Source organism: Epinephelus moara, chromosome 4 (assembly GCF_006386435.1).
Source record: "Epinephelus moara isolate mb chromosome 4, YSFRI_EMoa_1.0, whole genome shotgun sequence".
NCBI lineage: Eukaryota > Metazoa > Chordata > Actinopteri > Perciformes > Serranidae > Epinephelus > Epinephelus moara.
The window spans coordinates 18,942,235-18,956,235 of NC_065509.1; the positions used below are offsets into that span (position 1 = coordinate 18,942,235).

At 42.8% G+C, this 14,001-nt stretch overlaps 1 protein-coding gene across 2 annotated transcripts in view; it reads right to left on the reverse strand.

Moving 5' to 3' along the window:
- nexmifb (neurite extension and migration factor b) overlaps window positions 1-13,180 on the reverse strand; it is a 66,685-nt gene extending 53,505 nt beyond the window's left edge. For both annotated transcript variants that reach the window (XR_007569828.1, XM_050042852.1), the window contains exon 1: window positions 12,581-13,180. The gene's annotated coding sequence lies outside the window, so the exon portion shown is untranslated. The remainder of the gene's footprint in view (window positions 1-12,580) is intronic.
- Window positions 13,181-14,001: the final 821 nt, after the last annotated feature.

The following is a 14,001-nucleotide window of genomic DNA, read 5'->3' on the forward strand; positions in this document are numbered from 1 at the left end:
GGAAGGAAATGGCAAGCGATCCAGGAGGCTCGTCCACACTTGGTGACCAGGAGAAGAAGCTCAGAGTCGTGGGTGATGACGAGGAGGCGAGGCGAGAGGAAGGGGGGGGGTCTTCATCCCTGATGCTGTGGCACCTCACAAGGAGGGAAAATCAAAAAGTGTCTCCATGTGAGACACTTACATCCCCAATGCTGTGACACTCTTGCAGCTGACGCACAGGGTGGGAAAATCAAAGGAGACCTTTTTGTGGTCTGCCACAAATAGGTGCACCCCCTACCCCCCCCCCGCACAGGAGGGAAGGGAGGGGGTGGGGTGTTGAGTGTTTCACAGGCAAAAGTAACATTTTCCCTGCGAATTCCTGGGACGAAGCTGGGCACTACATCTCCCATTACAAGATATTTGTATTTGATAAAGGGATTTGGACCGTGGAGAGCTTTTGGTTCCAATGACACTCCTTCTCTCCCTCTCCCTTTCTCTTCTCTTCTCCAACCACCGCAACAATTCTCATGACAACCATAATGAGCATGCTCACATTCTGCACGATACCACTAATTTGAGAAATTTCCAGCACAAAGACATAATTAGACAAACTAATTAGACGAAGACTTCGCTGCACAGAGATCCTCCGCAGTTCAACTCATCCGCCTACCTGCCGATGACTAAAATAGGAAGCGAGCCGTCAAGCCCATCCATGCTTATTCCCCTCAGTTAGTGCGGTGAGATGTTTGTGAGATGGCGCCCAAGGGAGAATAACATGATCTCTCCCAAGGGCTGCAGCCGCTCCTCAGCAGCAGAACAGCAGTGTCTTTGTTGTGGCTTTAGTGTCACATAGGGCTAACAGGTCTTACCCAGCCACAGATTGTCTTCCTATTTTTATCTGAGCCAGCGACATTGTCTAGATACTGTGAGAAAAAAAAAGCTGGCTGAGAACAATCTGCACAGGCCAACAGCTATATGTAAGACATATTAATAAATCAGAGAGAGGCACTCATATGTGCCTGAACACTTAAAAATACACAGAGTTCCAGTTGAGGTGTTCATAGCGAGCTATAGGTGAAGTGGTGGGTTTTCTAATGAAGAATATGAGGAGAGTACTTAGAGAGAGTTGGAGAGGCGAGGGAGGCAGAAAGGTAATTGATTTTAAAAGTGATGGGAAAACCCACAGGTCTCAGGAGGGAGCAGCAAACCGTCTCGACGGATACAGAAACCCCAACTGCCTCCAAGAATAATGGAATTAATTCTTAGTCTGATTTAAATACATTTTATAATGGGAACTTAAATTAACATTTCCTAAAGCCCCCAGAGATGGAGTCAAAGTGTAAATTGTTACAATTTCTCTTTTTTTACTTTTCTCTCGACAATGGAGCCTTTGTCCTCTGAATATGTGTTCCACTCTGCGCACTCTGTGTTATCCAAATATCAGTGTTTGCTCGTTATCGTTTTTTGTACAGTGTAAGATAAAAAAAAAAAGGTCTTATTATTATATGAACACGGACTGACTCGTGCATACACAAAAACAAACTTCCACACCCACATAAAAGCGCAGAGGGCCAAATAAGCATGTGCACATGCGTACGTACACATTCATATTTTCAACTGCTTGGCAGGCTGTCACTGCATTCACCGTGGATTCTCAGTGGTTGTGGGCAGATTTGTAAGAGTATAAGAGGGAGAGACACACGGGTGTTTGTTAGTGCTAATTTTCTGTCAGCTCACTAAGTCCAGGTAGACTCCATGCACCTCGGGATTAACAGTCAGCACGGAGGGCTTCTGTAAGCACTGGCTGCCCCTTAAACAGATAATTCATACACACACACACACACTGTAATGTATACACAATGCACATAGATACCTTACCCCGCCTCTCCAGAGGCCTCATCACTGGAGCCAAAACACTGCAGCAGCATACATCTTTGATAGCGAGTTTTAAACCTATTAGATCATATGGCTATAAAGTATGCATGCAGACTGTACACTGGCTCTCCCCTGACAAAGACTTTCTCTCACTGGAATTACCTGCATAAATAAACCATAAGCAAATCCCAAATAGTGCACACAAAAGGCAAAAAGGCGTTCTCATACACGAGCATATATACACACCTCGGAGACAGGTATCAAAGGAGCAGGTTATACGCAGCGTCATTTGAATATAAAAGGAAAAATACCTGCTGTTGTGATACTCCCAAAGTATTTAGCCCACAGTGACAGATACAGCACTGTACCATAGCTAAAAAAAAAAGCTCAACCTGGAAGTGAGGCTACTGGACACTATGGATGAGGGATGTACTTTCTGCTGCATATTCATACTGTAGGCATCACACACTGAGCAGTGTTTTCACCTGAGGTAGCAAAGTTTTTTTTAGATTTTTTTTCACCACCTAACTCCGAGGAATATAAAAAGTTTTTTCTGCAAAACAGTTTAAAAAGGACAAACTTCTCAGATTCAGCAGTGTTTAGGTTTGTCTGTCTAGGACTACAATAGCAATGTAACCAAACATCTATCTGGATCGATACATAGATTCAATCATCGATGCAAAGTGACAATATCCATACATATCATCATCAAGATATGCGTTTATTTTTAAATTCCCATGGTACATCTGTGCGCCATTTCCTTCCGAGCATCTCCTTCCTAAACAGTCAAACAGTGCTCGCACCTTGCAGCCAATGGCAAGCAGCAAAAAAAACAACAATGACTATATTTACTGATATCGTCTCGTATCGATCGCAGGCCTCTGAACAGAATCAAAAACGTATCATGACAGACTTTGTGATATCAGCAAATATCGCTGTCCAAAATATATCATATCACAATGAAAGTTATGATTTACACCCCTTGACTTAAATAATTATTTCATAAATGATTCATCTGCTGATTATTTTCTCAATGAATTAATTAATAATTTGGTGTAGAAGTTGTGAGAAAATTTACTTTGACCCATTAAAATTATTATTATTATAATCATTATTATTATTAAAATTACCCAGGTAGCTCTACAGATTGCTTGTGTTGTCTATAAGTCCAAAACTTCAACATATTCTGTTTACTATAAAATAAGATGAGTAAAGCAGCAGATCATCAAAATGTAAGTGTTCAAAATTGAGATATTTGTTAATTTCACTTGAATTTTTCTCAATGAAATACAAGTTCAAGTTCAAGATAAGCTCGAGTGTGATTCTCGTCGGGGAATACATGATTACAAATGAAGTAAACTACACAGAGGATGTGACAAAGCATGGAGTGCCGGCCGACAGCTGAGTGAGTAGTCAAAAAGTTGAAAGTTGATGTTCTGCCATGGTACTACAACATGCAACTATTTGAACTAAAAATATCTAACAAAATGAAATATTACGTACATAAATTGAAAAATAAACACTGCCACAAATTACAAAGCTAAATATTCTAACTGTGTGGTTCCTGATATGCAGCAAAATGTGGGCCTCATAACCCCTGAAAAACAAAGATTTTCTTTTTGCAATATATAAAAATAGTGACCAGTTTAACTATGAAAAAAACCCACTGGCCGACCTCTGGCACTCACATCACACTTCTTATGTGTGGACTGGTTTATATTAGTTGAATTAAGACAACTTTTGCTCTGTGAGTGATCCAGACTTAGCGAGCTATCCCTCAGCACTTTAAGTTTTATGACTGTATCAAATAAGGTTTCCTTACTTGTTTTGATTGGACCAACTTCCTTCACAGTGTTGCCTAACAAGGTGGAACTTTAACAGTGTGACAAACACACCGACATTATAAAACACGGAGTAAAAAAAAGGCATGGGTGAGGGTTTATGCTCACCCTATGTTGCTCCTTTAAATTCCCTCCAAAAAACAAAAAGTCACCTCCTGGAAATGGTCTCAGTGGAATTGCAGTCTTTTTTTTTTTTTTGGAAAGGCGACAAACTACACACAAAAAGGTGGAAAATTACTTCAGAGACACCATAAATTATTAAAAAAAGGGAAAAGTAACTATAGTTCTTCCTAATATATATATTCAGTGAGCATTTGACATGGCTTATAAAATAATTACATAAAATTTAGAGTTACCATTTTATAGTTTGTTGAAGTTGATTACTTTGCCCTGGAGACATGGTTAAATCCAGTACATGTACCAAAAAAGGTCAGTAAAAAGGAAATAAAAGTAATTTCAATCTGCATTATTCTGTGTTTATCTGATAAAGAACGCCTTAATCTATTATTTAGGACATGTGGTATAAATATTTTAGACATTTTAAAGAAAATATGAGGAAATAACTCACGGGGACAGGAAATGTTGCTGCATAACAAGAGTGACCCCACTATTAAAATTGGTGCTACACAGAAAGCCTGGAAATTATTCAGCAAATCCAAATGTCCTGAATTCCAACAGTATACAAGATATTACAAAGAATCTCTGCGGCTTTGTGTGACTAAATGATGAATTAGCTCTTTTATCAGCGGAGGCTACGCTGAGATGCATATTTGACTCCTTCTGAAGAGCATTTTAGTGGCTCAACTGTGATATATGTGGGCTGTATTCTGACAGTGTCGCTGAGTGATGACTTGGGGAAATGGGTTAGAAGAGCACTGAGAGATGGTGAGTTGGGAAAAAAAAAAAGTCTATTTGCGCGAGACAGAGCTCCAGTATGTCACTGAGAATAAATGTGAGGCAGGCGTCCTGGCCCTTTGTGTATCTTTGCGCTTCAATTGGCTATTTGTGTGTGACAGCAAAGACTGGGCCGCTGTCATAATGTAAAACATGTGCATGTGAGAAACAACAGGAGTCACCAAGCTGAAGAAAACCCAGAGCCAGCAGAAATTCTTACTTGGATTTGCCGGCGCTAACACACACACACACACACACACACCACACACAGGGAAACCAGTGAGCAAGTACACAAAAAAATGCAAACACATCCAGATGATAAATACAAGGTGCTGAACAGAGGAGCAGGTAAAAGACAGAAAAATAGAGGTGTGCTGTCAAACATATCAATTTATCAATACAAATCAAGTCTTTATAATTGAAATGACTTCAATACTTATTTTCCTCAGTATCAATACTATCAATAATCCTCTTTGCTCTCTCTTCTCTCCAACAGCGTTGAACCACACACACCGCTGCAGTGCCCCCTCACTCCCAGCGCTGTCTTGTCGTCACTTGTCTCATTCGCTGCGGCTGCTTTAAGGCTTTTGCAGCACGGTTTTGTTTTGATTTTTACTTGCACTTTATTGCATTTTGAAAGTGTGACTATCTCAGATGCTTTTGAACAAGAGCGCTACCGCAATTAGAAGATTGTTTCCATTAATGTAAAGTTAATTATTGTGAATGTTTACTACAGTTATTCCTCGGTTCTATGTAACATACCTTTTACACCAAATTACGGCATGTACGCAGGTTTCTGAAACGCGGGAATACTCGCTAAAACAGGCTATAGACTCCTTTCCCATTGCCAGCACACCAGAGCAGTGTACACAGCTCTGCATTAGACGAGCAGGCCTTTCTGTTTATTTACTAGTGTGTCACATTTGATGCACAGACAGGCAGATTAGCAAACAGTAGAAAGCAGCATGGAGGCTGGTGAAAATATTACAGTGGTTACTTCTTTTTTTAGATGTGTTACTTATTCAGCCTCTATTTCAAACTCGCATTGCATCTCGCTGGTGAACGGGCTACAATTAGCGCGTTCAGCCAAGTGTTGTGTTTCCATCGCTGCCGAATGGAGCTGCAGCCAATAAATACCGGTGGCTACTGCAGAGTTTGACCAGGTGTTAATGCCGATTATAACCTTTCCCATTACATACAAAGGCCAGATAGTGAGCAGGTGTTAGTGGGTTTTTTTGCTCAGTGGGAAAGGGGCTTTGCTAACTAAGAAAATTAAAAAACATTTTAATTTTATGCCCTCAATGTCAGTCTTTTGCTGCGGTATCAAAAATGGTATCAAATATCAATATTTTTCAGGGTACGTAGATATACTGACACTAGATAAGGCTCCCATGACCATATATTTACCACCAAGCACTTGGGGGCATTATCTAGTGTGCGGACTCCATTCTTCCGTCTTAAACAAGCAAGTATACACACAGCTGTACATCCTAGAAGTCAAAGAGCCACAGTACACACTTCATACACCCTTCTGTGATGCATCTGAAATGAGAAGTCCTAATTATTATTTCCATTGTACCCCACTCCTGTGACAAGGACCACTAGCTGTGAATGATTATAATTATTACCCGTAGTAGAATAGCAGTCATGCTGTTGTATCATCAGCAACATCATCCAACAGATCAGGGTCAAATCCAACTTGAAATTCATGTATGCAATTCAATTCACATTCTCTGTGTTAAGATATTCAAAAACATTCCTCATTTGACTTCTGCTTAGATGTGTCGCGCATGGATTGTGTTTTGCCTCTGGCGTGCTATGGTAAATGGAAAGTAAAGCGCTGTTCGTCAGCTGACTGTATCTGACAGGAAGACTATTGCAGCTGCTCAACAGGCTTTTGTCATCCTGCTCTCTACGTCAACCGTTGCGGTATGATAAAACAGCTATTCGATTCAATTATCCCTAATGTTTGATTAGGGCACAAATGGTGCAGTCTCCACAAACAGCAGCACAATTAAAGTGAAATGAATTACAAGGAATCTTAGACCGAACGCCATAAATTTCAAACACTCAACTTGTACGCAGTGAAAAGATTTACAGCAAAATATAGCCTGTCTCTTATTTGTACATAAATTCACAACATCGTTTAGAGTAGCAAACAAGCCTGTCTTGAATAGCTGGTAATTATGTACAGCAGCAAATAAAGCGTGGTTCCTTTCTGAGGCACTGGTGGCTTGTTAAGTGGTGAACAGACAAAACAGCATTTAGAAAATGAAAGGTGCAGGGAAACATCCAGGGCACAGCGAGCTTCTCTCCCATTAGAGACAACACTGTCTGTCTCACGACCGTTTTGTTTGTTCCAACTGGCTGTGCTGGGAGGACGCACCCTGAACCCCCACCACCAACAGTAACTATGTCTCTCCCTTTTTATCTGTCCCCCTCTCCCTCTGTCTGTCCAGCCCTTCCTCTAATCTTCCCACCATGTCCATCCCCCTTCTCCTCTGCAGCTCCTCTGTTGTCTCCTCTCTCACAGTACACCCTACCCTATGTTTTGCTCTCTTTCTCATCATCAACCCCTTTTTTTCATCCCCCCTCCCCCCTTTTCCATCCACCAAATCAAAGATAAGGCTAATGAAGGTGGCTTATTATTCCAGCATTCGGGACCCTGACAGAACACACGTCCAGCGTAACATGGATATGCGGCTCCTCCGGCTCCAACATGAGGAATTAAAAAAAAAAAACATGTTCAAATTAGACAAGGGGCGATGAATCTATTAGTGTTATTATATAACAAAAACCAGAGCTGTTATTGCCACTGTGTGTGCCATTACAAAGGGAACAATACATGGGAGCACACTGTGTGAAACCAATTAAAATCCAGCCCCGTCATATAGCTTCCACCCTCCCGAGTCATGTTGTGAATATGCCGCTTTCACACCATTCATGTCAGTGCACCTGTGTCCACTGCATTAAATCCCCACTTCTTTCGGCTCCTTCTCAAATTTCCCAGCATCACATCTCGCTATCTGTTTCAAGAATCCCATGAGTTGAAATGCAAGGGGGCCCGGGAGAGTGTGAGCAGAACAGGGGAAATTTCACATTATCTATCCATCTGCAATATAAGGGTCTGATGTGGAAGCAGGAAATGAGCTGTGAACGTCAAGCCTGCATGCTCATGGTCCCAGTGGCCGCCAGCCTACACATTGAGATCAAGTAGGCAACGCGGGAAGTGGTTTAATAGACCCCAGTTTAATTGGACTTTTATTTGTTAATGGCAGAAATCCTGATGCATTACTTTAATTATCCTGGCAGAACTAATTCATGAACACGGTGCACAAACGTGGCTGGACTTGGCATTCAGATCTCATCCGACTGCTTTCCTCATCTCTTCTTTTAAACCTCCTATCTAGGGCTGGGTATCATTTAAAAAAGCACAATACCAGTAACCTTAAAGTGATACTGATACCAGTAGAGTACGTCATTGGACACACATCATGTGAATGGAGGCATTCAGTTGCGTAAAATGCCACTACCGCTAATTTGGTGGCATCTTGGCACGCTGAACTGCCAGCTCTGTCAAATACAACGCGTTTGACGTCACCACACCACACACACCGCTTTTCCGCAGACATGGAATAGGCTCCGTTCTGGTTCCCGCACCTTATTTTGAACCGCATTTCGACCAAAAACAAAATGGTTCAGAACCCGAGTTAGTTCTCAGCTGGAACGTGTGTCAACATAAGTGGGTGTGTCATATTGTACAGATTGGAAACAGAGGATGGAGAAGACAACAATGGAGAAGGCAAGGGAGAAATCTCATTAACAGTTGGTCCGTGCTTTTTTTTTTTTTTAAATAAAAACAAATAATATCTGACCAAACATTAGAACAAAAGCTCACAGGTTATCAATGCGATCTGCCATTTTGCTACTACTGTTTACTTCCGCTGTACATTGTGCAACGCCTTCCGTTGATGACACATCCTTGATAAAAATAGTTTCGCTACAAACTGGTGGAAACGTGCTAGATAGCTCCAATGTTCCAAGAATCCTGAACAGAACCGGAGCTAATGTGGTGGAGAAGGGATGAGACTGTTTGGGTTGTAGCTGCTGCAGTAGAAGGCCAATCGCACAACGCATTAAATCAAATAGTCATCTTTTTCTAGTTCTGGATACAAAAAGGATTGAATGCAGGTCTGACTGGAGATGTTTCGATACTGCTTGGTACTGGGTTATTTCAGTTCATACCCTAAAGGTATCGAGCACAGTGTATTTACAGGTATCACAAGCCTAAATGTTTTGCTTTTAAAGACCTTTTCAAACCAAATCTCTGACTAATTTTTTTGACAAATCTTCTTGTTTCTTATCCAAGCATTGCAGGTTAAGTATAAAGAAAATAAGTAATATGGAAATATGGTTGTTAGCGTGAGTTAGGTAAATCTATATTTTGTCAACAGGTATGCCCAAGTATAAATAAAAAGACAGTATTAGGTTTAAAGGTTTGTAACATCATAAATGTGGACTCTCACAGAGAAGAGCTCGACTCACTCTGACAAAAGGAAGATGGATATATTTAATAGCTAAGAAGATCAGACTTCAATTTTAACACTATTTAATGACTTTTAGGGGCTGATATTTTTTTAAAATTGAATCTAAGACATTGTAAGACTTGCTAAGGACCTGCAGACAGCCTAGAGTCGATACCAAGCCCTACCTCTATCCTCAAAGTACTCTTGCTTCTGGCTTCCATGGGAATCTCTCTGATAGGACTTGTGACGGTTTAAACCCTCGGTGTGCTTTACCCAGCGAGCTGTCATGAATGAATCCAGGGAAAAAGGAGAGGAGAGCGCTGAGGCCATTTTTCCTCTAAAAAGGCTGGGGCCCACCCAGATCCTATATGCGAGTATGTCCATGTTTGCCAGGCCCTCAGAGTGCAGAGCAGCCCTCGTTGGTTTGGCTGCTGCTATGGAGGAGAGGGAGGGGGTGAGGCACAGCTCCCCCTGCAGAGCGCTGGTCCAAGACAACCACAGGCAGCCTCTGCTCACATCTACACTCAGCCCAATCACACACCAACTGCTCTGTCAATGCCGACCAGCAGCCAATCGACAGAGAGTTCCTTAATGTCTTTCTGATTGCGCTGTTTTTAATTCATTACATGACTGCGCTGTAACAGTTTTGCCTCAGTGCCTCACGCCTCGTACTGACACATATTTTCTAAAACGGGGCATTCTTTAAAGTAGATTAGCGCAGTTTGCCTGTCAGCTACAGATGTAATTTTTGCCTCTCTCAGCCACTGTGTATATGTGTGTGTGTGTATTTGTGTGTGTGCGGCAGGATGTGTTTGAGTATGTTTACGTGTGTGTGCATGAGTATGCCAGTAGCGCGTGAGTACAAATGTGTGTGTCTTCCTGGAACAGCTCCCGTCTGGGGGGCAGAGCAGGCAGCAAAGAGCTCAGCAGCGCCTCAGTCCCTCAGGACACGCTGCAGCTCTCTCCTCGCGGCCATGAAAAGCAATCAGAGCCCAGCCGTCTCCCCTGGACTTACCTCTGCCTTTAATTACAGAACTCAGCAGCGGCAGCAGCACAGAGAAAGACTGCCTCCGCTGGGCCGCAGCCAGCATGTCACAGCCCAAACGCAGGGCTGGGGGTCGACGCAGCAGGCCTCTGCATACAGTGGCCTGACATAAACACAGTGTGCTTTAACATACAGCGGGTCCTGATGAGCTCAGCGTGCTTCTGCACAGACTGGGACAGAGCTGCTTCCATACTGTAGCAATACAATGTGCAGGGAAAACTGCAGAGCTCCAGACATAAAACACAGCAGGGCTCCATATAGGCAGGGAAAGCCCCTTTCTGTAACGAGATGTTCTCGCCTGTCTTCTTCCATTTGCAAAAGTCAGAACTTGTAGCACCAGCTATCAGACACCACCTTATTAGTAAAAAAAAAATCAATCATGCAAATAAACATTTGCGATACCGCAGCGTTGTATCCTTTTCTTCATCATGCCTTGTAGTGATTAGAACACGCAAGGTGTAAAATATTAATCAGAAATATGATCCTCATATGAATAACGTGTCCACCGGTAAGAAAAGGGATGATTGATGAGGATCAGCTCATTCTGTGTAATTGAGACTCTCTCCCATTCGACAGACGTGGTAGTAGAGGCCTAACACATGTGCCTAAGGCTGAAGCAGAGGAGAAGCCACAGAGCACACATGGGCAGGGGAAGATAAGAGACTATGTACACAAGCGGCTGGTTTTTATTGCTGCAACATAACGCTCGGATAGCATTTTAAACACATTTTCAGAAAAACCTTCCAGCGCCGTCCTTGCTACTATGGAACAGAGCCATGGTGTTGAAATGTGTCACTGGGCTCAATTTCTCACCCAATTTGAAACTGAGCGGAGAACGGCACTTGAGTAAAAACAACGAGAGCTGACCAGGAGGAGATGTGAATGGCGAATGCTGTTAAGGTGAACCTCCATGGCGAGGAGCTCAGTGGCACATCACAGAATGAAGACACAGTTTGATATGATAGTTCTTGTTAGTTTCCACATCTGTGATCTTCAAACGAGGCCAGGCAGCCAGAGCGAGGAGGCCCTCTCCCCCTTCACACGTCATGGGTCCTCAGGCCCAATGACGGCACACATTATCATGTATGTTAATGACACCCACATCAACATGTCAACTCAATTTGGCCATCTTATAGGCTCTCTTTGACTCAATCAATGCATGGCTTTCCATCTGGTTTCCACTGCTGTCTTCACATTAAGGAGGATGAGGGCCATGACAGGCTGCCCTATCAGTGTAGCATTACATTTCATTTTTTTCAAGGGCTCAATGCATGCAGTAAAGTCCAAAAACACCCTGTCAAGTAAGCTACGAAAAAAGCTCCAAAGCATAAATCAAAACCAAGTCGTGTCGGGTCAATAACTGTGCGCAGCGCAGATCATTAATTGTGGCGATAAATTCACCAAGTTCTTATTTGAAAATCCCATCTTACAAGGCATTCCAATAAACATCAGCCAGGGAAATTTCTAGCTCGTTAAAATTTAATCCAATTAAAAACCCCGTTTAAAACAAAGTTAACAACTGATTCTAACACCTCCACAAAACCACAGCACAGAGGCTGTTATTATGGGCTGCAGCTCATTATTCTCTAGCATGGCTTGTCTGGCTCGCAGTGTGGCTGCCTGGGACATCCAGTAAACATCTGTCAAGAGGCATCCTTAAAGGGGAGCACAGACACAGTAAGCTACTGATCCAGTGACCCGACAGTGCAGGCATTCACACATGCCTTGGTGCACCTGTGTGTGCTCTGCCATCCTGGTGTTTAGGCCAATTTTAAGAATTTGTGCATATAAACCGTTTATGAATCATTTATTCGCCTTATCACAGTGGAGGGGCCTAGCTGTACGATGATGTGTTATCCCATTGGGTTTCAATAGCCCATTCATGAATCATTCATCAGTTTGGACTATAGATTATCCCCCTTTATTCATTTCTTATTCATTTTGGGGCAGCACTGCTCGGGATGCATAGCGTTGATTCAAAATGACGTCCACAGGCCACTGTTTGCCTTCAAAACACACAAACAGTGCAAGGTAACTGGCTCCAATATGCACAACCACACGTGGCATCTGTATTTGTGTTGAATTTCTGAGCCTAAAGCGAATAGGTCAGTGCCTGTGCTTTAAATAAGTGGGGGTATTTTTCGCAGGGAATGGGTAATCGATGGAGCAGAGACGAATGAATGTAGGCTACGACAGCTGTCCCAAGGAGGTAGGGCAGCTACTACACCGCATGCTTGGTGTGTTCTCCCTTTGAATAAAATGTCCGATCAGATCAAATCAGGCAAAGCAGGGCTATAAATCACTGTGTGTATAAATCAAGCTGTCATGTGCATACCGAATAGAGACTCGCTCCCTGTTCACACACACACACACACACACGGCACGCTGAATAGCAGCATAATAACGTTTTCACTGCCTACCTCCGGAGCGTATGCGCCCAAACTGCGTTTTTCCCCCGTCGCAATGGGATCCTTCTCAGCTGCTTTGGACTGTATCAGAGATGCGTCTTTCCCCCGAAATGCAAACACTTCCCCTGCATGTTCCCCCCCACCCTCCCCGCCACCACCAGCAGCAGCAGCCCGGGCCTCCAGTAATAGCAGGTGGACGCGCCTCTCAATGATGGAGACAGCGCGACTCTCCTCTCCCCCGCCGCTCCATTTTCAATTACGGAAGAATTCGTATTCCAGGAAACGCGCTATAGGGCAGCCAGCATGTCCTAATATCGCCGCTTCTGTCAGGACAAACAGGGGCCGTCGCCTCTCAAACTCCCGATCCACGGCGCCCCCTCGCCGGTTATCTACCTTTCACGAGATGCTTGATGTTGCCATTGTCACGGCGTGTTTTTTCCTTCTTTTTTTTTTTTCCTCTTTTTTTTTTTTTTTTTTTTTTTTTTGCAGCTGGACCTCTCCCCCTCCTTGCGGCGCGCAGTCTCGTAGGCGCGCACTTTGCCTTGCTCCCCCTCCGATTCTTCTCGGTCCGACCTATGAGCGCGCACAGCCAGCCGACGCAGGGCCACGCACTGCTTTGACGGACGCGCTGAGCAAATCAGGTAGCCCACTCCAAATAGGACTGTATCATAACAGGGCAACTGCAATGACATGAATAATGAATAGGCTACTCATGTATGCCTATGCTGGATGATAGGCCCACTCATAACACTTACCGGACTGGAAGCAATATTTGGATAGACTTGAGTCTCTCTCTCTCTCTCTCTGTCTCTCTCCCTCTTTCTCTCACCATGAATCGGATCTGCAAACTGTAACCAAAAAAAAAAAAAAAAAAAAAGACAGAAAGAAATTAATGAATAATAGATTAAATAGATTCAAATCATTTTAATAAAAAAATATAATGGGACATCTCTAGCCATATATCAGCTGATCTTGTCACATTTCCTGCAGTCACACAGCACAGTTATGTCATCTGAAAGCTCACAGTGCAGCTGCAGGATGTAAACATGTAAACACCATCACTTTCATTCCTTAACATGTATTTGGAAAGCTGTACAAGGTGCACCTTTCACTCAGGACGTTTTCCTCTAGTGCCCTTAAAGATAAATGAATGAAAGCTAAAGATTTAAATAAATAATTAGTTATTCATTGATTAATCACTGGGAAAACTTGATCATAACTATTTTTGCTAATTGATGAATTGTTTATTAAAAAATATGCCAAATTTTTGCTGGCTCCACCCTCTAGATCCTCTTTTTTTATAGGTATATATATTGAATAGGGTGAATTAAATGTGACTAGGACAGTTTTAAAATTTCTGCTATGTGTAAGCTTTCTCACCATAAATTAAAAACGCATGTCTGATGATGTTTTTCTGTAACACTGAAGATGTT